Source organism: Polypterus senegalus, chromosome 10, assembly GCF_016835505.1.
Source record: "Polypterus senegalus isolate Bchr_013 chromosome 10, ASM1683550v1, whole genome shotgun sequence".
Taxonomy (NCBI): Eukaryota; Metazoa; Chordata; class Cladistia; order Polypteriformes; family Polypteridae; genus Polypterus; species Polypterus senegalus.
In genome coordinates this window covers 65,338,444-65,362,069 of record NC_053163.1, presented here as the reverse complement: position 1 = coordinate 65,362,069, position 23,626 = coordinate 65,338,444, and the positions used below count along the sequence as shown (strand labels likewise).

General features: G+C 37.4%; 1 protein-coding gene across 6 annotated transcripts in view; it reads right to left on the bottom strand.

Annotated features, from left to right (window-relative positions):
• Nucleotides 1-23,626, bottom strand: part of frmpd3 (FERM and PDZ domain containing 3) — a 781,596-nt gene that overhangs the window by 442,146 nt on the left and 315,824 nt on the right. For all 6 annotated transcript variants that reach the window (XM_039765859.1, XM_039765862.1, XM_039765860.1 and 3 more), the window contains one exon: nucleotides 16,330-16,418. The gene's annotated coding sequence lies outside the window, so the exon portion shown is untranslated. The remainder of the gene's footprint in view (nucleotides 1-16,329; nucleotides 16,419-23,626) is intronic.

Here is a 23,626-nt window from a genome sequence, read left to right as displayed (position 1 = left end):
GTGGAGTCTGCATGTTCTCCCTGTGTCTACGTGGGTTTCCTCCGGGTACTCTGGTTTCCTCCCACAGACATGCAGGTTAGGTGCATTGGCGATCCTAAATTGTCCCTATTGTGTGCTTGGTGTGTGTGTGTGTGTGTGTGCCCTGTGGTGGGCTGGCACCCTGCCCAGGGTTTGTTCCTTACTTGTGCCTTGTGTTGGTTGGGGTTGGCTCCAGCAGACACCCGTGATCCTGTGATAGGATATAGCGGGTTGGATAATGACTGACTGACTGAATAACATGACCTGAGTAAAAGACTTTCAGTCATACAGATCGATGTAAGTATGCATGTTGTTATTAGTCCTGTGGGGATTATTATATGCCTGAGATTAAATTGATTAATTTAACACTTAAAAATAGTAATATTTGCATATGGAAATCAAAGTAAAGGTGATGAATAATCCAGAACTGAGCAAATAATAAAACCCAACACCATCCAAGTCAGAAAAACAATAAAAATAATGAAAGTGTAGGGTATGCACTTTGCCAATGTCAGACAAGTCAGATCTTCACAGAATATAAAGATAGAGAACTATTTTTTGACTCAAGATGACACATGAAGTTAATCGCTGTAGCACTCCATGATACTTAAAACCACACGCACACCTGCTAGTGTTGAACTTGAACGTGACTTTTCGAAGAGTACGCTTTTAAGTGGTTCACTAGGAGCAAGAGCTGGAGCTTTAAAAATTCACAGAAGAACACTCATGCTCATGGGAATGTTTTAAACATTTCTGCCAAGAAGTTAATTTGGCTGCTATACAGTAGTTAAACTATTGCTGCTAATGTAAATCTATTAAACTTGCAGGTGAAAACTGTAATTAATGGGTCCTTAAACCCATCGACTTTCTGAACCTAGTGTTTGGAACTGGAGCTTATCCAAGTATTATCAGTTGCTTTGCAGTAACCAAACCTAAAGGAGATACTAGACTATGAGTGTGCTTCCTCACGTCACACACACTCAGATCCATACAAGGTCAATTTACTAGTAGTAGGAGGAGGAGGAGGAGAAGGAACTGTAGTAGTAGTAGCAGCATAGCCATCTGTACAAAGTAGTGGGAAATGTTTACTTGTAGAAATAGATAGAAGATGAAACTTCAGTGAATGCGAAATGGAGGAATTACTGATATTTGACAGATATTAAGGAGTGGCCAATTAGGCTGTCTCCCTCAGAAGATGCACTATGCTACTGAAATAAGACTCAAATAAAAGGTATTTTTCCCTCAATTGTTATGGTCACACTTAATGTAAACATGTTAATCAAGGAATTAGATGCACAATGAACTTTCAGTTGTCAGACTAGTTAGGATAGATTACAAATGTAATAATCAAATACCTGAAGTACCACATTGTTGTGTGGTCTTTACTGCAAGAAAGTCATAGTCAAAGTGTGAAACTGTTAAGTTTACACCACCTTGCATAGGCATGCAGTGGGGTGCTAAACTACTGTATATGACTTTGAAGGGGCTGATTATTGCATTATATACTGTTGTATGCTAAAATGGGTTCCATGGTAGCAGGATTAGCATTAACTTTCTCTGTGGGGCCGAGGGCTGGCTCTGTGGATAAGGATCTGCGGTGGTATCTGGGAGGATACCAGTTCAAATCCTCTAACTGCCAAAAGAGATCCTATTCTATTTGGCCCTTAATCTGAAAATTGCTCCAGGGGTATTATGGAATGGCTGACCCTGTATTCTGACCCCCAAAAGTCATGTGAAAAGACACTTTCCTCTTAGAAAAATAAAGATAAAAAATTAAATAAGCATCTGGAAATTCTTGGACATTTTTTCAGGTAAAAAAGGATTACATTTTTTAAATTTGGGGAGAAATCTTACATTTTAAAAGTTTGAATGGTGGCACAGGGGTAAATGCTATCGCCCCACTGTCCCAGGAACCTGCATTTAATTCTTGACACTGTCACTGGCAGTATATAGCTGTGTGGAGGTTACAAAATTCTTTTGCCATATTTGTCTTTGCTTGCTTTAGGCTTTCTGTTTGCTTCCATGTTTGAAAGATGTGAATGGTAGGTTAATCAGGAATGTTTAATTCACCCATTATGAGGGTGTATGTGCATGAATATACCTTCTGGTGAAACTGAACCCCGTAGAGCCAGCCTATTCAAATGGCGACCCAGAAACAACCTCCATGTGGTCCAGCCTGTGGTTCCGTCAGAAACGCAGAGAAACCGAGAAAATCACATTTCGCGAGCATTCAGAAATTTCAACATTAATTCCTACAGTAGTCCAGACCATGAATGTAACACTCTGTGAGGCCAAGCAACATTCAACCAACAATGCAGCGCACTGTTGTGTGTCTAGAAGTGGTAGTAGTAGATTATAATACTGTGATGACCTGTCCAATAAAACACACAGGAGCCGCTTCTTGGGGGAATCTTTAAAATACTGAGTGGCTTTTTATTTGCTATGCAGCACTATACATGGTTCCCTATGGCACAGTTGTAGCACTGCTGCTTCGCTGTACAGAGTTACAGGCTTGCATCCCATGTACTCCCTACTGGAGTTTGCAAAGTGCTCTGAGTCATGAGAGAAATGCTATATACTGTAAATGATTATTATATTATTATTTATATTATTACAGCTCCTTGTCTGGGTCATTGGGACACCTTGAAAACAAAAAAAGGTAGCCTTCTGCTCACCTGCTCTTTTACCATTCCCTCCCCTATCACCCTGATTCTTTCACTCTGCTTTCTCTAAGGAGGTTCTCTGAGCCCTCACAAAGTGCCTTCCCCCAAGACCATGGCCGTAGCGAGACACGTCACAATATCAACATAATGCAGGACGTGTAACAAAGCCATACCTAATCACACATGTGGTGATTTAAAACAAACCTCTGTTCCCTCAGCGTTCAGTAGACGTTGCATCCATGTGTGTTAGTTACTCTTTTCACTTGTTACGAGTGTGTACATTGATAGCTTTGATAGCATTGATAGTTATTTTTTATTCTGTTAAACACATTTTGTGATGTGCACGGATCAGATGTGAGTAACATTTTTATTTTATTTCAAAAAGGAAACAAATGTTATTGCTAATACTGTACACTATTTTGTTTTTCTGCACTTTGAGATGTACCTTGGTCAGACATGACCAAACTGTTTATTTTTTTATTTCAAAAGTGGAATAAAAGTATTGCTACTAGTTTAGATTCTGTTCAGTTACAGCTTTTTAATTGTTTTTTAATGTACTTTTTGTTGTGCCTGTGTCAGATGTGACCAAATTTAAAAGGGAAACAATTAATAAACATTACTTATTTTTAAATATTTAAATTGTGTTGGTTTAAAATTTGACATTACCTACGGCTTACTGGCCCAGCTAAATTTCTTGGTCTGAAAATCTGGCCCAACTGAATTTATAACTGAATGGCCCTGCCATAAAAGAATGATTCGTAACTTACAGTATGCCTAATGACAAAAAGTGTTAGACACAACGTAGCAGAAATCTAATTCATTTACTTTCAAAAATGTATACACATGAATTAGATGAAGCTGGCCTTGGTGATCTGCCCTTAGGGGAAGAAGCTTGTTGGAATTTATTTTTGTTTAAAGTGCAAATGTTGGAATTGTTTTACTAAATAGGTTTCATTTCTACAGGCAATGACTAACAAACTTGAGAGCTCCTGTTTTTTCTTGTTATCTCAGAATTTGATCCCTCAGTAGAATACCTTATTTCTTTATTGCATTCACAGCCTCTGAGTTAAACAAATAACTATAACTGCTTTCCTAATGAGCTAGCTTGAAGCTACTGGTTGATAGTGCCAGACCTGGAATAGAAAAAGCAGTTTCAGAAAATTGATGGATGTATTGTTGATTTACATATTTACATACTTTGGAAAGACATCTCATTTAATGTCCTTTCGCCGAGCACACCTGGCTTTACAGGTCAGGCCACACTGTCCTAAGGAATAATTTTCAGTCATATCAGAGATATTCCCAGGCACACTCGTTCTGTTCAAAAGATATAATCCTTACAGTGTGTCACAGGCCTGTCCATGGATTTTCACCTTCTGGGCCATGGATGCTAGGATGCAACCAGCGGATTTTCAGTACATGCCTAAACCACATTCAAATGCCCTCCACTTTTTCACCACGCTGTACCAAATTTTAGTTTATACTCTTTATCACCTCCGCTTTCACAACTGAATATGACCCAAAATTATTTCAAGTCCTCCACCTGCTGCCGCTGCTCCTCTTTGCTTGCAGTGCAATGCAATTTCAAATTACCACGCACACACAGACACGCGTGTAAGTGGATGGACTGTTACCCTGGCAAAGGCTGTTTATGGCCTTTTACTCAGTGTGGCAGTGATAGAGTCGAGCCCCCTATGGACCTGAATCAGATTAAACTGCTTTGGAAATGCTAGGTTAAGTTGTGTTGCATTGTATTTATATGTGAGCTCATTGAGTTTCTTTAGCACGAACGTATTCTTGAATAAAAATACGTACAAGGAGAATGCAAATGGCACACAATTTAAATTCATTAACAAAAAATAGTTTGTAAACAGTTCCCAAAAATGGCGTCCTAATCATTAGGAAGAAAGCCAAAATAATTAAGAAAAGTACATTTTGATGTTCAGTGTGTTATTTCTTTGAGATTAGAATATGGCCTTGATTTAATTTGCTTTTCTTAACACCATGCTCTTGTTGAACTAAAGAAGATTAAATCTAAACCCAAAGGAAAACTATTGTTATTTGTTAAAGGTGATACTTAACTCTGAGTGCTGTAATAAATTCTGTTAAGGATTTATTTTCTATTTTATTTATTTATTTTCTTTTAAATCCAGTGGTAGCCTAGTTATTATACATCGAAATGCTTCAATACCTCAACTGTTAAGCTTGTTCTTCCATTTTCTTAGCTGTGTTTTTCAGTAACAGGTCTCGGCAAATAAAAACTTAACCTAGAATTGATATGTTGAAGGCAAAAATTAGCAAGAAATGGAGTACCTGTCCATCACAAGTAGGGCTCCACCAAATAAGCAAAGTAGGCAGTCATCTTGTGCGTCAACGCTTTCGGGAACAGGCATTTTGTTAAGTAAATTAGATGTTACTATTGGCTTCAGGAGGAGATGGCTTTGGTGCCCAGCCTGTAATTTTCCCTTCCTTCACCACCCCCATGCCATTCATGTGATTTGAATTAATCTCCTAGGGGTACCCCCACTACTATTTGAAATGACATGCATATCGTCAAGGAGGACTCCCGGCCCCTACAACCATATTCTTCCATATGACATCTTTCTACGACTCCCACAAAACACCAGAGGAGAAAACTGCTCTATGATCTGGAATAGTGTATACGGAAATTGTCAAGACTTTTGGTTTGTGTGTTACATTTTCACTTTTGCCTAGGCAGCAAAAAAGCTAGAGCTTGCTCTGATCACAGGGTTTATTCAAATACACTCCCTCAACTGACACCGGGGTATATTATAGTTTTAGTATTTCTAGAAGAAAAACATGAACACAGGTAGATCAGCATCATTATTACTAGTTAAATGGCTACTCTCTGGGTTTACTCATCTTGGCCGGTTGTGTCTCATATCTTTTTCTTTCACTATCTTTGCTTCTAACAGTCATCTAGCGTTAGGCACATTTTCACATCATCTTTCCCCAACTGAGTATTCATGCACCTTTTCAGCCAATCATCCTCTGCCTTTCACTCCACGTGTCCATACTACCTTACTCCACTTTTGCTCAATACATCACCTATCATCTCCACACCATTCCTTTCTCTTAACTTAGCATTTACTTGCCTCTCAGAATGTGACTCTTCACACATCCACCTAATCATTCTCATTTACGTTCTTTCCAGCTTTGCTTCATGTTCCACTTTTATAGGTCATGTTTCATTCCCATACAGCATACTACTCCTCACACAGTTTTCTTAAACATTTCCTTTTAATACCATAGAGACACCTTTAGCAGACAGAATGAGGGGTGGCTTGTGCAGTTCCTTCCATGAACCTTGCTATCACCATATTCACTGCACCTCTTGTGGCGTGAGCACTCAACACATCACTTAAGTTCCCTTCTCAAACAACTCCACTGCCAAAATCTACATTAACATTTACTGCTGTACATCAGCATTCTCAGATTTTCTTCAAACAATGGCTGTATTTGCTGACCACAGACAGACCCTTTACAAATTATATCGACTTCTGACAAACCATGTATTGATTAGATTGAGTTTCTTCTAACACCTCTACCATACACACACACTCCACAGCCACTTGGTCTTTCCTGCAATTAACAGGAGGGGTTTTGTTTCAAAGCTAGCTTTCCATTTCAGCATCTTCTTCAATTCTGTTTCATATTTTGGCATCAACACAAGATCATCAGCATGCAAAAGCTTTCATGGAAATTCTTCATGCATTTCCCTGGTTACTACCTCCATCTCTATCATAGAAAGCAATAGACACCTTTTGAATCCCTAAAGTAGTTCCAACTTCACTTCAAAACCTTCATTATCCCTATCTACTGTCTCAACCACTATTTGTACTTCCTCATACATTGAAATGACCAAAGACACTAACCATTCATACACACCTAACTTTATTAGTGCTTACCTAATCATCAAACTGCACTTTGACAACTTTTACATGATCCCTGATTCTTTTCTCTAGCAATCTTTCATATATATTCATTATCTGCTACAAAACCTTGATTACTTGGTATCATATACACTCTAGTGTATCACCCTTTCTCTTTTAGAGTGGAATAAGCACATTTTTTTTCATTCTTTAAGAGTCTTTCCTTCACACAGAATCATGATACACAGGTCTGTAAACAATTCAACTCCAGGACCATGGGCAACATCTTTGGTGGACACTGGGTTAATTGTTCCACCAAATCCTGAGGCAATGTTTAGAGACAAGTATCAGTGGTAAAACAGAGGTGATAAATAAATACCACATTAGTCTATATGTTGCTGCAGGCTACTTATAACGGTAGATCTGTACTTGACATGTCAGCCTAATATGTAGTCTACAGAGAATGCAGAAGTAAAATAATCTTACCAAAGCATCCCAATAAACCATAAACATATACATATAATTTAGGTTCCTGAAATAAACAGAGTAATCCAATATATTCACAAAATTGGATGCAATCAAAATATAGTAATCGTCTTTAAACATTAACCTATGATTCCTATTTACTGTGTCCACATCAGCATACGCAGGTAATGCAATATCACCATTTACTTCATGAGCAATATCGGTTTTTCAAATGCATAACTGATTATAGAGAACTTTTTAGCAAGGAAACATGAACATGAAGAGTATTATCAACTAATTTATAGAGGTCAAGTCTTAATGCTAATGTAATATAAGCCCATTTGGAACATGCTTTCATTTTGATTTTGGATTAAATCCGTCTTTAGCAATGCATTCAAAGCTTAGTGCTACAGTCATGCAGTTATTCTTTAATTTTATTTTGCTGTGTCTGTGTTTTCTGTCCTACAAGCAAATAATTTACATCAGGCAAAGACTATACTTTGAACTTGTTGCTATTCCAAATGGCATGAAAAAGGAAAAAAAAACTCCATGGTAACCTTCAATACCTTTCAACAAGTATTCCAAATGTATGCTCTGTTTCGTATTGAAGATCATGAAGATCAAGATCCTCAAAGTCTAAGTGCTTTATTTACGTAAAAGCAATATTGTCATCTCCAGTTGGTAAATCTTAACACAGGCAATACGTGTTGTCAATGGCTAACTATTGAATGCAGGAAAAATTAATTATTGGTTATGCTACAGCCTACGAGTTTATTGCCCCAATGTTTATAGTAAGGTAACCCATATGTTTAGGACCTCCACTGCTTTCAAAGTTTCTTACACCACTCTAGTTAAACTCACTGCCTTATTTATATTCAACTTCTTCAGCACTTCCTTTTTGAAAATATCCAGCAAGATCTGCTTATCCCATTTGGTCTCTTCAATTAACAATTTCTTCATGTACTTCTTCCAGGAGTTCTTAAACCCATTACTATTACAATTTGTACTTCAGTATTGCTCAAGCAATTCATACCTACCATATCCCAACTTTATTTAGCCCCTGCTTCACAATCCTGAAAAACTAAATATTTCATCCTTCGTTCTTTAGCTCACTTGTAAATTCCCAACTTTTGGCTTCTTATGCTTCCATTACTGCTTTTCTAGCATTTTACTTTGATTCCTTATAAATTGTCTTGTCACTTTCCACATTCATTTTATGACAATACTTTCAGCATCTATTCTTCTCAATTACCCTCTCTGCATTTCCCTGTCATTTCTAAACACAAACAGAACATTCAAACTCCAAGCAGACAAAATCTGAGGGACCAATTAGCTCTGGCTTTACATCTATGCCTCTGTTTTTCTGGGTGTTTTTAGAAGTTGTTAAAGATATGAAATAAATGAAAAAAAAACTAGGACTTATCAAAAACAACACGATGCAGCCCAGGATATTGTAAGCTAGCGCACTTTTTGAGAATTTGAGAAAAAAAATACAGCTGAAGAAAACTACACTTGCAGGGGCCTTCCTTCACATAATAATGCCAATAAGGCCATGGCCATATAAAACAAAAATATTATGGAGGATAAAGCAGATGAAGAACACAGAGTAACAAATAATTATAAACATCTGATCATCTAATTAAAATGGTATTGATCCCAGTTTGCCGGGTAGGTATATCATCAAAGTAACAGAGACACACTTCTATATCATGTCTTCTCTCTCTCTATTTCTCCCTAATGAGTCAAACTCTTGCCCTTGACTCAAGTCCTAACTGCAAGCTGAGTGAAACTACAGGCTAGTACTTGAGGCCAGACTTGTGTATTTCAGTACTTCTAGGGTCAGGGTAAGTCAACTTTTGCAAAGAGACAGAAGGCTGGAGTTCCTCCTAGCAGCCCCTGGTATCCCAGGAACCCTGTGCAATTATTCCCTTAATGTGGCCACAGTGTCAAAAATGTCCTGTCACTGCCTCATTACGTAAATGGGTAACTCTGTCTGTACTCTCATCTGTTCAACTAGAGTCTTCTATGGCCTTATTTTTTTTCTATAAGGAAGGCCATGCATCATATAGGGCATGCCAGACCTGGCAAAGTCTATCATTTTGCAATTGTAAGGAGTTTGCATGCTTCCTTTTTCCCTCTATGGCCATGATGGACCTGCCCTTAAGTTGTACATTCTTTTACTGTCTGGAGATTCTCCATTAAGTCAGCCACTCATTACACATTCTGTCACAGATAAAGTGTTTCTTTCACTTATAGTGACTGAACTGAAAATATGAGCCTGCACTTGGTGGAACACTGGCTTCACGGATCAGTTACAGTACACCTAGTTTTTAAAAATATCCTGGCCCCACATCTTAATAACTACTTTGTAAGGCCATGCTAGTAAGACGTCAGTAGATTAATCTCTCATCACACTGACTGTAATTGGTTAATAGGGACTGTGTAAATGATGTGGCTTGAAACAGTTTAATTCTACAGGAGTAATAAAGGTCATACAGGACCTTATTTTAATACTGTGTATGAGACCAAAGTTGGATCTATGTGAGGGTGAAATATTTAGAAGGATAGCAAAAACATGAATTAAAAACTCAGACACACAAAGTCATCTGTATCATAGAATTCACTGCATTACAACAGTCATAACCTTTAATCAGTTAGCATTTGGCACGCATGTACATCTGTTTCTAATCCTCTAGGTTCTTGTGATGTATATACTTCTACCCCAGGTCAAGAGGATTCATTGGTGCTAACCTTGCCTTCTGTTTCTCCCTCCACAGTTCCAAGAAGACATTAAGAAGCTGACTACACCTTTCCGGTTTCCCACTACATATCCCACAGTTCCCGGAAGGAGCTGTCATTCATTACGAGACTGCACCACAAGACAAGGCTTCTTCCTGCCATGACTTAAGCCAAGCGAAATGTCCCTTGACAGGACGCTACTTTTGCTCGTTTATTTAGTGCCATCGAATGCATTTTTGTTGGACTCGCAGTTATTAAACAGGGTTGTTGCCCCAATATTTCCTCTTGTTTGAACCCGCAGTTCTTCCAATAACCTCATGTGCCATGTTTGTCTTCTGACCCTGGTCCCTTTCACTCACCGAGCAATGCTGCATACCAAGCAATCAACACCTCTCTGGGAGTTTCAATGCAAACATTGTCTTTTCATTTTATATGTGGAACCTGCTTATTTCTTAGTTATAAAACACTGCAAGTGGATTCAAGCAGAGGTTGGTAGCTTTGTACATTTGTGTTATAAATACACTGTTGCAATCGGGGATATGTTATAGATATCATAGGAAAACCTGCTTAATGTCACAATGTTTCATGTCAAAATCTTGCAGAAGGACCTTCCTTAGGAAATATACAGGATGAACTTAGCGTGATGTCACACTGTGTGATGTGACAAATTGATTAATGTCAACAAGCTTATCTGCCCTGTAACAGAAATGTTTTGGTTAATATCACATAACTACTTGTGCTACTAACTTTATCATCACTATTCAATAAAATATGCTGTGTAGACGAAATGAATCATACTTTTCATGGAGCCTGCCATTAAGAGAACTGTATGCGGTGTGGTGACAGGACACAACAGGACTCGAGACTGCTGTTTACTTAGCAGTCACTTGCACTTCTCTCAGTGCACTGCAAGATGTGTGGGCTTCAGTAGTGAGTACAAAATCACTGAAATTAAAGTTATGTTCACTCATCAGTGTAAGTGAAAAAACAGACATCGTAACCAAACCTAGTATTAACATTTAAACTATGTCAAAATTTGCTAGGAGAAAATAATGACCAAAATAAAAACTAGTGTGATTTTCTAAATGGTGGTATGATGTTTCCAGAAAACATCACTTCAATTGAGGCCCACCGGATTAAAAAGCTAATTAAAAGGGCAAGCACAGTTATGGGATACACTCTGGACACAGTCGAGGCTCAACAATACTCTTCCATAATGCCTCTCTGATGTCAAGTCAAAACTTTTTCTTTTTAAATTTTCTTCCTTTTAGTCATTCTCCTTCAAGCCTAAGCTCTTTGCCAGTACCTGAGTCCACTCTTTTAAGACTTTGAACAAACCTTACTTCAAAATGTCAGCTTCAACGCCTAAACTCAAGTGCCAGAAAGAGTAATGCCTTTTCGTATGTAGTCACAGGGGAAAAGACAAAGACATTAACAGCAAGAAGAGAAAGACATCAAAACACCATGGATAAAGAATGCACTCCAATGCAAGTGTTCTACTCTCAAACCTGAAACAATGGCACCCAACTCAACTTGTCATCCTTAGTGGCTTGGTTTTGTAAATCTGTTTATCCATACCAAGAGAAATTTAAAATTCTAAGTAGCTCGAAAACAGTCAGCTGAAAACCTTATTTCCCATATTTAGCTATTTCTGTGTAACTAGCTCATCACTGTGTTAGGTAGACTTATCTTTTTTCAAACATTGACTAAATTTATTTGTAAATATAAAATGCAACACAGCAATTTACATTTACATGTAATTGTTTAGCAGATGATTTAATCCAAACTGACTTACAAAAGCAGTGAAGGAAACGCCCAACACCATAGCCTGCCAAGACATACATGGTTTTTGGAACTGTTTACACAACCACATTTCCGGGCAACTTCATGGCTGCCAAAGATGCTTCTTCTACAAGTGTGAGAGTATGATTTTCCTATAAATCGCACATACAAGAAAATATGGAACTCATAATAAAACTTATCCAAAACATATGGTTATTTTGTGTTTTATGATTAAAAAGCTGAGACACCCCTTTAATTGTGGAGTATTTAAAACTATTTAGAGTATTTGTTAACAGCTCCTAATTAGTTAAGAGCTACTAGTAACAGGACAGCTTAACATATGGAGACATAAGAAAGAACGCTTAGAAAATATGAATCAGTTATCACTCATTGCAAATTCTGTTGCTTATATAGTAATAAATATAATGGGCTAGCACCCTATCTGGGGATTGTTCCTTGCCTGTGCCCAGTGCTTGCTGGGAAAGACTCCAAGTTCCTTGTAACCTTTCACTGGATTAGTGGGTTTGGAAGATGGATGGATACATTAATAATTACACCATTCACAGTAAAGAATTGTATTCATTTGCTTGGTTTCTGCTGATAAACTGCAGTTCTGAAGTGATCTCAGGCAGTGGCTAAAAGAGCTGGGTAATTGTGATCATTGTGACACTTGTAGCACTTTTGTAAATCTGGATGAAATGCTTAGTTCAATTCCCAACAGGAATGAGTTGCATTCAATACAGTCTGACATTTTAAATTTCACAAAATGTGTGAATTAATAAAGCATCTGCTTATGTTTTTCTTTTTTTCCTTTTCAGAATGTTTAAACCAGTTCTGCACTGACAGACATAGCCATCCACAACAGACAGGACTTTATCAGTAGGCTTAAACTCAATATTTTTTTTTTATCAAACTCAAATTTTAAAACAAACAGGTTTACTATTATGTCATTAAAATGGTTTGATAGGGTTCTAATAAATTAATGCTATTCAACCCACTTTTAGGACAGGTTTCAAGTCAGTTTGATATTCCTCATTAAAATGAATACACACACAATTGTGTTATGCATTAGAATCTTGTTCTTCCACAAAAACATATGTTCTGATGGAAAAAGGATAATCCTGAATAGTGAAAAAGAAATATATTTGTAGTGCAGAGCCCATATTTATCAAACGTCTCAGAGTAGGAAAATGGGCCTAACTCGTTTAAAGATCTCAGAATGATGCTCTAAGTAATAGGAGTAACCGCATTTGAACATTTTTTCTAATTTAGGAATCTGCACCAGAGTTTAGGAGAGTTTGTTGCCAGAAGATGTCGTACAGACAGAGATCAACATGCACATCCTGGGAAAGGTAGAGTGTTTTGGAGACGGTGGACAACTCGTAAAAAGACATTAATCTGATAGAGATAGAATAATATTTGTAACACATCTTATACAGTACATTACATGACTGATCGATCTACATGGAGAAGCCAAAATTAAATTGTTGGTATCATTACTTTTTTCATCACAGGGAAAATGCAGCTTTGTAATACCAAGGGTTTGGTTATATCACAACCAAATATTTCTCAAATTTTGCACCAAACCTTGAACATCCTTACAACATGTGAGGTAATACACAGATTTATACATTTTCCCACAACTCCATGTGATTTAGTATTAAAGTAAGCTGCATTTATGCAAATTGTCTTTCATGTAAAGATTACTGACCCAAGTATAGATGAATATGCACATGTGAATGGCAAGCAGTATCACAGGATTAACACACAGTTATTAATGGATGCAAACTGTACTGTAGTAGCCAGCATATAACCCTGAAGATAGGCAGAGCAGGACAGATGATTGACAGCAAAATGTCACAAGTATGCTGAGGTCTGCATTTCAAAGACTCCTGGAACATTCACATTATATTTTACAAGCCTGGGAAGGATCAAGAAGGCAGGTGGAGATCACCAGAGCATTCGCTAAATACAGCCTTTCAGAAGATAAGGGGGGATTACAGAGAGGGACATGGCACACAGCTCTGGAAAAAGATAGGAAACACAACTTATTGCTCAACCAAGATCCAGGTCTTTAATGAGCTCTTGGGCATAGCCATCAGCAGTGCGTCTACCTACGGAGAGAGCAGCAACATTCATGTCTCTGTTGACTCTTCCTATGAAGTCAGTAGACAGATTGGGAGAATATGGGGGGTCATGAGGTCGCTGGAAAGGGGTGTGTGGCACTCCTGATATCTATCCAAAAGGACGAAGGTCTTTAGAGTCCCAGTGCTTCCTGTCTTGAGAAAAAGACTGGACTTCTTTGGTACTCTGTCTTTTTGGAGAATCTTGGGTACTGCTGGTTTGACTTTGTGTCAAATGAGCATTTGCTGACGAAGTCCCAAATGAGGCATTGTGAGGGAGTGTCAGTTACAGCACTACGGCCATGTGGCACAATTCCCTGAGGGTGATCCAGCTTGCAAGATCCTCATTGTTAAGGACCTCAGTGGCTTGACCAGGCCAAGGGGGATACTCACGTAACACCTGGCTACAGCAGATTAATGGGATGGGGACAGGATCTCGTGTCTGCCCTGTGGTTTCGTTGTGTGGTGGGTGCAGTAACTGTAGCAGTGCATGTTCCCCAACCTGACCTGATCTGACCCATTCAATAACTGTTCCTTTACTGGCATTTCCCATAGCCATACTGTGGGGAGGTAATAATTCTGAAAGTAAGTCTGTGAACCATTCATTGTTAAATAAAAGTGGCTAAACTCTCATTCAGTGTGTGTGACTTAGTATTTTCATCTTGGTGCTCATTACAGTATTATTCTTGATGTTGTTGCGATTGAGTGACAACAATTCATGTAGCTTAGCCAATATCCTACCTTACTATATTTTCCTTCTTCCTCTTCTCCTAATATTTTAAACTTTATTACTACTATTATTATGTTGGTATTGGAAAACTACTAAACATCTTGAGTGGTAATTTGTGGCAAGGGTTACCGTAAAATTGTGACAACATATATTTTCAGATGTGGCCTTCTACTCCTTGCTGGACTTCATAACTATTTTTCATGCCTGATTCTGAGGTAGGACATATTGTTATCCTAGTCAAACTTTTAGTGTAGTTCCTATAAGTAACTCTGAGATGCTTGATAAATTTGAGCTTGGAACTAAAAGCACATTCTGGGTTTATGCAGCCTGGGCTAGGCCTTCACTAAGAAGTAACTAAACTACAAGTCAATAATATTAATGGATGCTGTCATCATTAGCCAGCACACATGAAAAGCTCTTCTGAAATATTTTTTCATGATCAGGCAGACACCAGCTGCTAGCTAAATTTTACTGTCTCAGCTGAAGCTAAAGAATCAATAGATCAAACATGAGCTAATTTTTACCCTTATTCCTTTGGAACCAGACTCTAGTTAGGTTTACAATACTTTTACTGCTTTTGTTGTTGTGTTATTTCAGAATGGTTTGCTGGATTTTATTTAAATTTTAATAGACTACTGTCATCCAACTCTAAAAACTTTTGTTTGTAAAATCTGACATACGGTACAAAAATTTATGTATATGATGCATTGATTTATCCAGTTTTTGGAGTGGGTATGGAAGCTTAGGGTACTTGGTAAAATATTACTCTCGGTCTACATGAGGAATATCTAAAGAAGAGCACTGGGTTCTTAATTTTAGTCAGGCACTTTAAATTTTCCAAGAACATTTTCACTGTTAGGCTCTTATACTGTACATTTTTCTGGCAATGAATATATTTTCTTAATTTTTGAATAATTTTAAGTTACTTTATACAGCTGACTTGAGTGAACTCCTTTTATACCATCTTATTATTATTGCCTAGCAAGAATTCTAACACAAATTGCTAGACAATAAACTAGACAGTGTAGGTGAAGGTATAATCATACAGTTAAAGTGAAAAACAAGCTATTGTACAAAGTAAAAAATGTGAGCAATGATGAACAGAAAACAAAAACTCCACACAGAATAAATGTCTATTTGTTAGACCTACATCATTCCTTTCTCTCACTTTATTCTTTTCGTCTTCTTAATAACAAAGGCAGTCAGCTACAAATTTACATTTTAATTAACTTCTTTTACAGTGACATAGTAGAGGACCTGTTTATCTACATAGACCAGAAAGGCTTCACTGACAATCTATTTGGTGGCGTGTTACATGCAGACTTAACAGTCAATACCAGTACTGGAGACCAATTGGTATTTCCATGTTGTTGAAAAATAACATCCGTGTGTTGAGATCATCCATCCATCCATCCAGTATCCAACCCGCTATATCCTAACTACAGGGTCACGGGGTCTGCTGGAGCCAATCCCAGCCAACACAGGGCACAAGGCAGGAATCAAATCCCGGGCAGGGCGCCAGCCCACCACAGGGCACATACACACACTAGGGACAATCTAGGATTGCCATTGCACCTAACCTAAGCATGTCTTTGGACTGTGGGAGGAAACCCACGCAGACACTGCGCTACCATGCCGCCTGTTGAGATCATATGCAAGAGAATTCCGTATGTATATACAGGGGGAGTCAAAATGGTACTGCTATGTACATAGTTATATACAATTTTTGTGGACAATTTATGTACCACATATGGTACATGTGTTGAACATGATGGCAAACAGGTTGAGACATTCCTGTAAATCATCTTGCCCATTTGAAGTATGCTTTGTGAATAAATTGTTTCCGCCATTTAAATGTTAACATAATTTTGACTCACCCTGTATATGTATATATATACAGGAAATAACAATGTTACCTGTGCCTTGAAAGTGATGAAAATAAAAGCTGTTTGAAGTAGAAACTGGAAAGAGCAGGTGGCATCCGGGCTGTCCCAGGTCAAGAAAACTGGAAGTGAAGCAGAAGGGAAATAAATGAAACATACAAAGCTACAAATTTACTTGTCAATTCAAGGAATTTAAAATTGTATCTGGATACAATTTCAGTTTGTCATAACAATACCCTGGTCTTCTTAAAATATGATAAGAGAGATTAAACTGTTGTGACAGTTCAATACAGTTATTGAGCATTGCTCATTAATGTTGGTGAACACCAATTTCTTTTTTTCTGCATAAGCATGAATAAAAATACACAAGCACGCATTACAAATACCTGCACAGGGAACTAATTCTGATTGCTTGGTCAGTTTTCAGAGTTAATGATCATAGGTCAGGATGAGAATGTAAACTGACTGATAAACCAAAAGCTCATCTGAGGACAGTTCCTGCTTTATCTCCACAGGTCATACATTTGCTATACTGCCACTTCTGCATTGACTCACTTGTCCATCTCACCACCATCATCTGCTCTCATTGTGTACATAGCATATATAATTACCTAAATACATTAATGTGCAGTTATAAAAGAAGACAAATAGAGTGTAAAATCAGAAGAGGTATGGACCTGAAACCTGCTACCATATCACATTTACCATTAACACAGGTACATGAGATGTCTGGACAATTTTGAATTTCTTCATTTCACCTTAAATACATACTTTCTTCAACAAAGATACAATCAAGTAAACTACTGAGCCTCTTTTGCATGCTGATAAGTTTTTATTATGTGTTATAGATGCCTAAGATTTCAAGCTCTGTAGATGCAAGATTAGACAGTACGCCCCCTTTCCAATGCCCAGGGGTCCTGTGATACTATATGCATATTTACAACTGAGTGCAGATGGGAAAATACCTTTCAAAATCCTTCAGGCTTCCAGCAATCAATGTGAAGATAGCATCCCCATTGCCTTAATGTCTTTATTCATGTACTACTTTTTTATTAGGCTGAGTAGATACAGTACTTTGATATAGTCTGCAAAATAGGGTGGCCTTGAAATGCAAGCTGAAGAAATTTACAAGTGCATAATTGTTGAGATTTGCCACATGCAACTGTATCCAGCAGGGGGTGTTAGTTCCCTTTTTGAAATAAGTTCTTTTGTAATTGTAGCGTGTTACATAACCCGAAACTATATAGATATGATATTAAAAGGCGATATCCCGCCCTTAGTGATACGGCAGTAAGAAATCACATAGGAGAAATAACTTAGCTTTCTTTAATGACGGTTTACGTGGCATAACAGATGAAGGAAGCCATGACAAGACCTTCGGGAGTGTGGGCCCGATGTATAGAATCTGTCATTTTTGTCGCTGCTTTGGAAGGATTTTCCGGATCGGATGACGTTATCTCCCAATAGTCCATCGGCTTCAGTGGTGTGCCGGGCAATGTTCCAAGGCTTTATACCCTTTCTTCATGTGCAGGCCCCCCACTTAGGTGAATAATACTATTTTAAACAAGGCAAAGAGGATACAATTTCATGTTGACTCTGACAGATGAAAAATAGTGCAAGTTGCCAATTTTGCAGTTGTCCCTGTCTTGTCTTCTAATGCTTGCCAAGCAGTTCTAAATGATGCGCCCCTGTGCGAAGTCTGGCTTTGTATTAGTTGTGTATGTGAGTAGAAAGAAAAGTAGATTTATAAAATATTTGTACAGAGCACAGCAACATATTAAACATATACACTTATTACAGCAACGTATAACCAAAGTTAACTATATAAAAGAAGGCTGCCAATTCAAAATGAAACATGTTAGTTGGTGGAAAGAGCTGTCAATCACTCTCGAGGGGTAGCTTGCTGATGAAAAAGACAAACTAATTTTTTTATTTTAAATGTGTGAATATCCATCCATCCATCCATTATCCAACCTGCTATATCCTAACTACTGGGTCACGGGGGATTGCTGGAGCAAATCCCAGCCAACACAGGGCGCAATGCAGGAAACAAACCCCAGGCAGGGCGCCAGCCCACCGCAGTGTGTGAAAATGCATTTAATAATAACATTACAAATATGTTACTATGATCTGAAATTTCCACAACAAACACAATTATAATATGACCACATGATCATTGTCTAATGAAAATATAGAAAGAGAGATTCAAAACAAAAGTAGAATGCTGCTTGGTGTCAATCACTCCTGAATAGAAGTACACTGATGGTAGTATGGTGGCCTCCAGAGATTCATTTTTATTACGGTATGCATTGATACAGATGAGTGACACTTCCAAATTTGATTTCCGCTCAAATAGCGTTTTTTGAGTTTTATTTTTTTAAAAGGCAAACTTTAAAATCACATTTCAGATTTTAGTACACAGCTACACTGAAACAGGCTTAGACTACCTGCAACTGTGTACATTACACGTCTAGTTCTAAACATCCATCCATGCATGCATGCATCTTCTAAATCTACTTATCCAGGTCAGGGTCATGGGGAAGCAGCAATTCTTTAGGATTAGTAAGCATAGAGAGACAAACACATCAGGGGCTAATTTATTAAAGATAAATATGAGTAACATGGGCATAGGTGTCTATATGTATTCAACTATTTTCTGAGATAGAGGTGTGGCCGGAGTAAAGCAGAAACAGACATGCTCACAAATCCATCATATATACAAGCATGTAACCATGTTTACTGCATGTCGAGCCAGCGTACAGTGACTATGCATGTTTAAAGGGGGTCCAAGGCAACAAGCTTTGTTCCAAATTTTGACTCCCTAGTAACATTCTCCCTGCTTTCATATATATATCACACACTGTATTAAGAATACTGGCTGCTGAAGCGGTCGGTCACAAGTCTGCTCGGCCTGCTTTATTGACAGCTTTACTTATTCAGTCATCTCATACACACAATGCAATTGATGAAAAAGCATTTGTGCGTTCATCTAATCTAGCATTAAATAATGGTACATTAACAGTGGAAGAGTCTGCCTCCTTAGAACCGCAAACACATTGACTTTCTGATGCAAAGCCAAGTGTGCACGTCACCTCTTAATGCTGCAGCCCCTGACCTTTACATGAGTCATTTTATAATATTGACACTCTTAAATTTTGTGTGTGCCACTTCTTTTCATTTTCTGCAGCTCGCACCTTGGGGTCACCATAGCAAGTCTTTATTTTCAGACAAACTGCAAAAGTGTAGGTAATTTGTAACTTGCATCACAACAGTGATAGGATGTAACATACAGCACATAGTTTTTTACCAAATATTGTTCCATCTGATGCTGGTATTTGTCATTTTAACCTATCAAAAATTTTATAAAAACAGGTCAATTACTAAATAAATGTAATAAAAACCAGCATTCATTACCATATTTATATAAATTCACATGCCTCAGACATGTTTCAGTTGTACTTAATTTCTATAAAATACAGCTTGCTGGCTTAAAGAAAAAGCTGAGTGAAGGAAGGGAAGTGCACAAAGATAAACAGAAAACAACCTCACTCAGAATAAAATGATGGCTGCCTGGAATGGCCTGGGCATAATTACTGGACTCAAGCAATCTAGGGCTCAAGTGCTAGAAGGGGATATGGACAAAGCTAACTCCCTGAACCCATTTTGTGATTGATTTTTCCATCCCCTCTTCAACCTTCTTCCAATGACCAGTTTAACCACTCCATTCCTACTACACCAACAACTGGAAAGTCTAGTGACAAGTCCACCTCTGATCATTAGTGTAGGCTGTCTATAACTGTAGGAACCAAGTAAGGAAGCAACTGAGGAAGATACATACAGGAAAATCTGTGGGATCACATGGAGTCAGTCCTCGAATTCTCAAGGCCTGTGCTGACCAACTATGTGGTCAGTCACCTGTTCAGTCTTACCCTTGCCATTACGAACAATGCTGCACATCCTCCCTCTGACACTCTATCATTAAGTACTTTCAGCCAATTGAATTACTCAGTGGAAATGTGTCAAGAAATGCTACTGAGGCTCCTTTATACCAACAGCAACACACCTGCATAATGCTTTACTGTTACTGTCAGAAATTTTCTTCATTTTTAGTCATTCTGATGTGAGATCAGACCATAGTGTGTATATTTATTTATTTACTTAAAGACCTTCTGTAAAAATCCTTAGGGACAAATAAAGATCTATCTATCTATCTATCTATCTATCTATCTATCTATCTATCTATCTATCTGTCTGTCTGTCTGTCTGTCTGTCTATCTATCTATCTATGACTATTAACAGGAATGGAAAGGCAGCACAGTGGTCATCTTTGCTACTTAATGCACCCAAACGTTGTCTGTCTGGGTTCCCCCTACATGCCCAATGACATCTAGGACAGGTTAACTGGCCCAGTGTGAGTGTGGGTGTATGTGAGTGACCCTGAACCAATTCCAGCCTTATACCCAATGCTGTTGGTATCTGTTCTGGCCTGGGTAACCCTGAACTGGATTAAGTAGGCTGATAATAATATGTTATAGTATTTTGTACATTACTGCCTTTTCATACAAAAGTTATAATTCATGAACAAAATAACCAGCTTGTGTTTTGCAGATTCTCCACACTGAAAATATGAGAGTATCTGAGCATTCCCAAACTGACAGATTACAAACACTCTATTTAAAAAAAATATTAATGATTTTCTTGTAAGTAGCAGATTGTCTATACCTAAACATTGGGAGAAATCAGAAATATCTTTTATATCTTCCTGCAGATTATCATAAATAAAAGAAAGTTAGCAGGCATTATGGTCTACTGGTTTAGACACTGGGCTGTAAAACTTGCCTCAGAATTCATTCTGCACTTTTGATTCAGTAAGTGACATCTGAGCAAGTAACTTAACCTGACTCTAGCACAATTCTAATACAGAATTAAATTACAGATTTTTACATTTAAAATGCCTTGGGGTGGCTTTCCATATGCAAAAAAAATTATATACTACATGTTAAAATAACATATTTATTTATTAGTAAGGGAATTTTGCATATTAATAATTATTACGAAAATGTAATGTTTTTCAAGACACTGTAAATCTGAAGGGACATTTAGTGTGTTTCTCAGTCACTATGCAAATGGTTACAGTTTATAATACTGTATATGATTAACCAAAACATGATGCATCTAAAAAAGCAACTGCTCAGTAGGGTTTTTGCATTAGCTAGTAGTCAGTGGCATAAATCACACACAGTACACCAAAATAGCAAAGCCTGAAAAAAATTAAATATATAGGAACCAGTTACTGGACTTTTGTCACTTGTTGTTATGTGTGATTTATGGTAAAGATGACATCTCTGGTTTTCACTGAACTAGTGCCAAAGCTAGTTTTTCTCTTTGTCCTTGAATATGTTCAGTATTAGTTGCTGTGATGCTTATTGTTCACATCTGATTAGCATGCAGATTATTTATTATACTGTTAAAAATTATGATTTGGAACTTAACGGGTGAATTAGCACTCAAATATTTGTAAGAACTGAATTACTATCGACAGTGCTGTTTGAACAATAGTAGCGTTGTTGCCATTAGCCTGTAAGGGAAAAAGTGTTTTCAGAACAGCATACAATAACCATTCTTTTTAACATAGTTGTATTTATATAGCATCTTTCAAGAAGCCTGAAAGAATCTCTATGCAAGCACTAGCCGCCATGATATATCACATAAACACCACTCACCAGCTTCTGTATGCACTGCAACTTCCATTGCAATGCCAGTTTGGTTGCTCAAGCCCAGTTATCCATTAAATTCCAAAAGGAGCAGCCAAACTGACACACACTTTCTGGATGGAACAGTTTATATTTACCATACCTATATTTAATTAAGCTTTTTACAAGCAACTGAAACACTGAAATGAACTGCATTATACAGAAATCTGTCTGAAATTTCAATCCTTTTGACAAACTAATTCCTTAGGCATTAATTATTTATAATCTTGTTAAATTCACTGCATTCTAGTGTACTGGAACCTCTGTCTATAAAATTCAAAATCTTGGTTTCCAAGAATGACTTAAAGTCTAAAATATTCTTTTGTTAAATTATCATTATTTTGGAATTAATTTTCATTCTTGTGTAACTTGGAGTTTATTGGTTCAGCTAGCTATGTGTTTGAAAAGAAGACAGAAGTAAGTGTTTCTAATATATCAATCCATTCACTGAACTTCTTTATTTGAGTTCAAGTCAGCAGGCAGCATTCTAATAAATAGTCTTATTTATTGTTTATCATTGTCAGCTATTTTGTTTGATATTTTGTAAGCAGACCACCATTTCTGCAATCCTGGCTAAGAATTAATGCTTGTATTAGTAAAGGCACAAAATTTGTGCATAAAGTAATTTAAAAAGTATCACATAAGCAACTATTAGTGCCAGTAACAATTAAAACATAGTAATTTCATTACACTTAGTAGATGTGTCTATTTATATCTTACATCTATTGGTTTCAAAATCAAATTGCTTCTACCAATGTGTGAAAAAAAATCATTAATAGTATTCTGATTGTCCACCCTTTACTGTATAGTGTCAGCTCTTGAAAGTTAAAAGTGTTAACTGTCACTTTTGTAGAATTTCGAAAACTTTTGGATTATTCTCAGCTTGAAAATAAATGTTATGTGACTAATATAGGTGCACAGAGTAGCCGGCATTTGCTACTGGATTTTCTTATATTTAGTCAAGTATGAAGCTCTCTAATTCTCATACTGTGAGAAAAATCTCAGGATTCTGTTCAGCCCAGTTCCTTATCTATGCTTGTTACACTACCTCAAATAAATAAATCGTAATGTATGCATCATGAAGTTATGCCACTATTTACCTGTACAGTTAATAAGGAGTAAACAAAAGGATTTTCCTACTGAAATATCTGGAAACATAAGAACGTAAGAAATTTGACAAATGAGAGGAGACCATTCAGTCTATCAAGCCTGTTTGTTTAGCTAATAGCTAAGCTGTCTCAATATCTCATCCAGATTCTTCTGAAAGGTTGTCAAAGCTTCTGCTTCAACTCCATATCTGCATAGTTTGTTTCAGATTCCCAAAACTGTTTGTGTAAAGTTGTACTTCCTGGCTTCAGTTTTAAATACACTTTCCCTTAATTTCCACTGATGTTTGTAAGCTAAAAGAATTCAGCGAAATCTACTTAATCAATGCCTTTGAGGATTTTAAATATTTGGATTAGGATTTGGATCCTCTGATCAAGACTAAGCAGGTATAACTCCCTGAGACTGTGGGAGTAGGACATGTCCTTAAGTCCTGGAATGCACTCCTCTGTCTTTCTTGTACTGTGGTGACC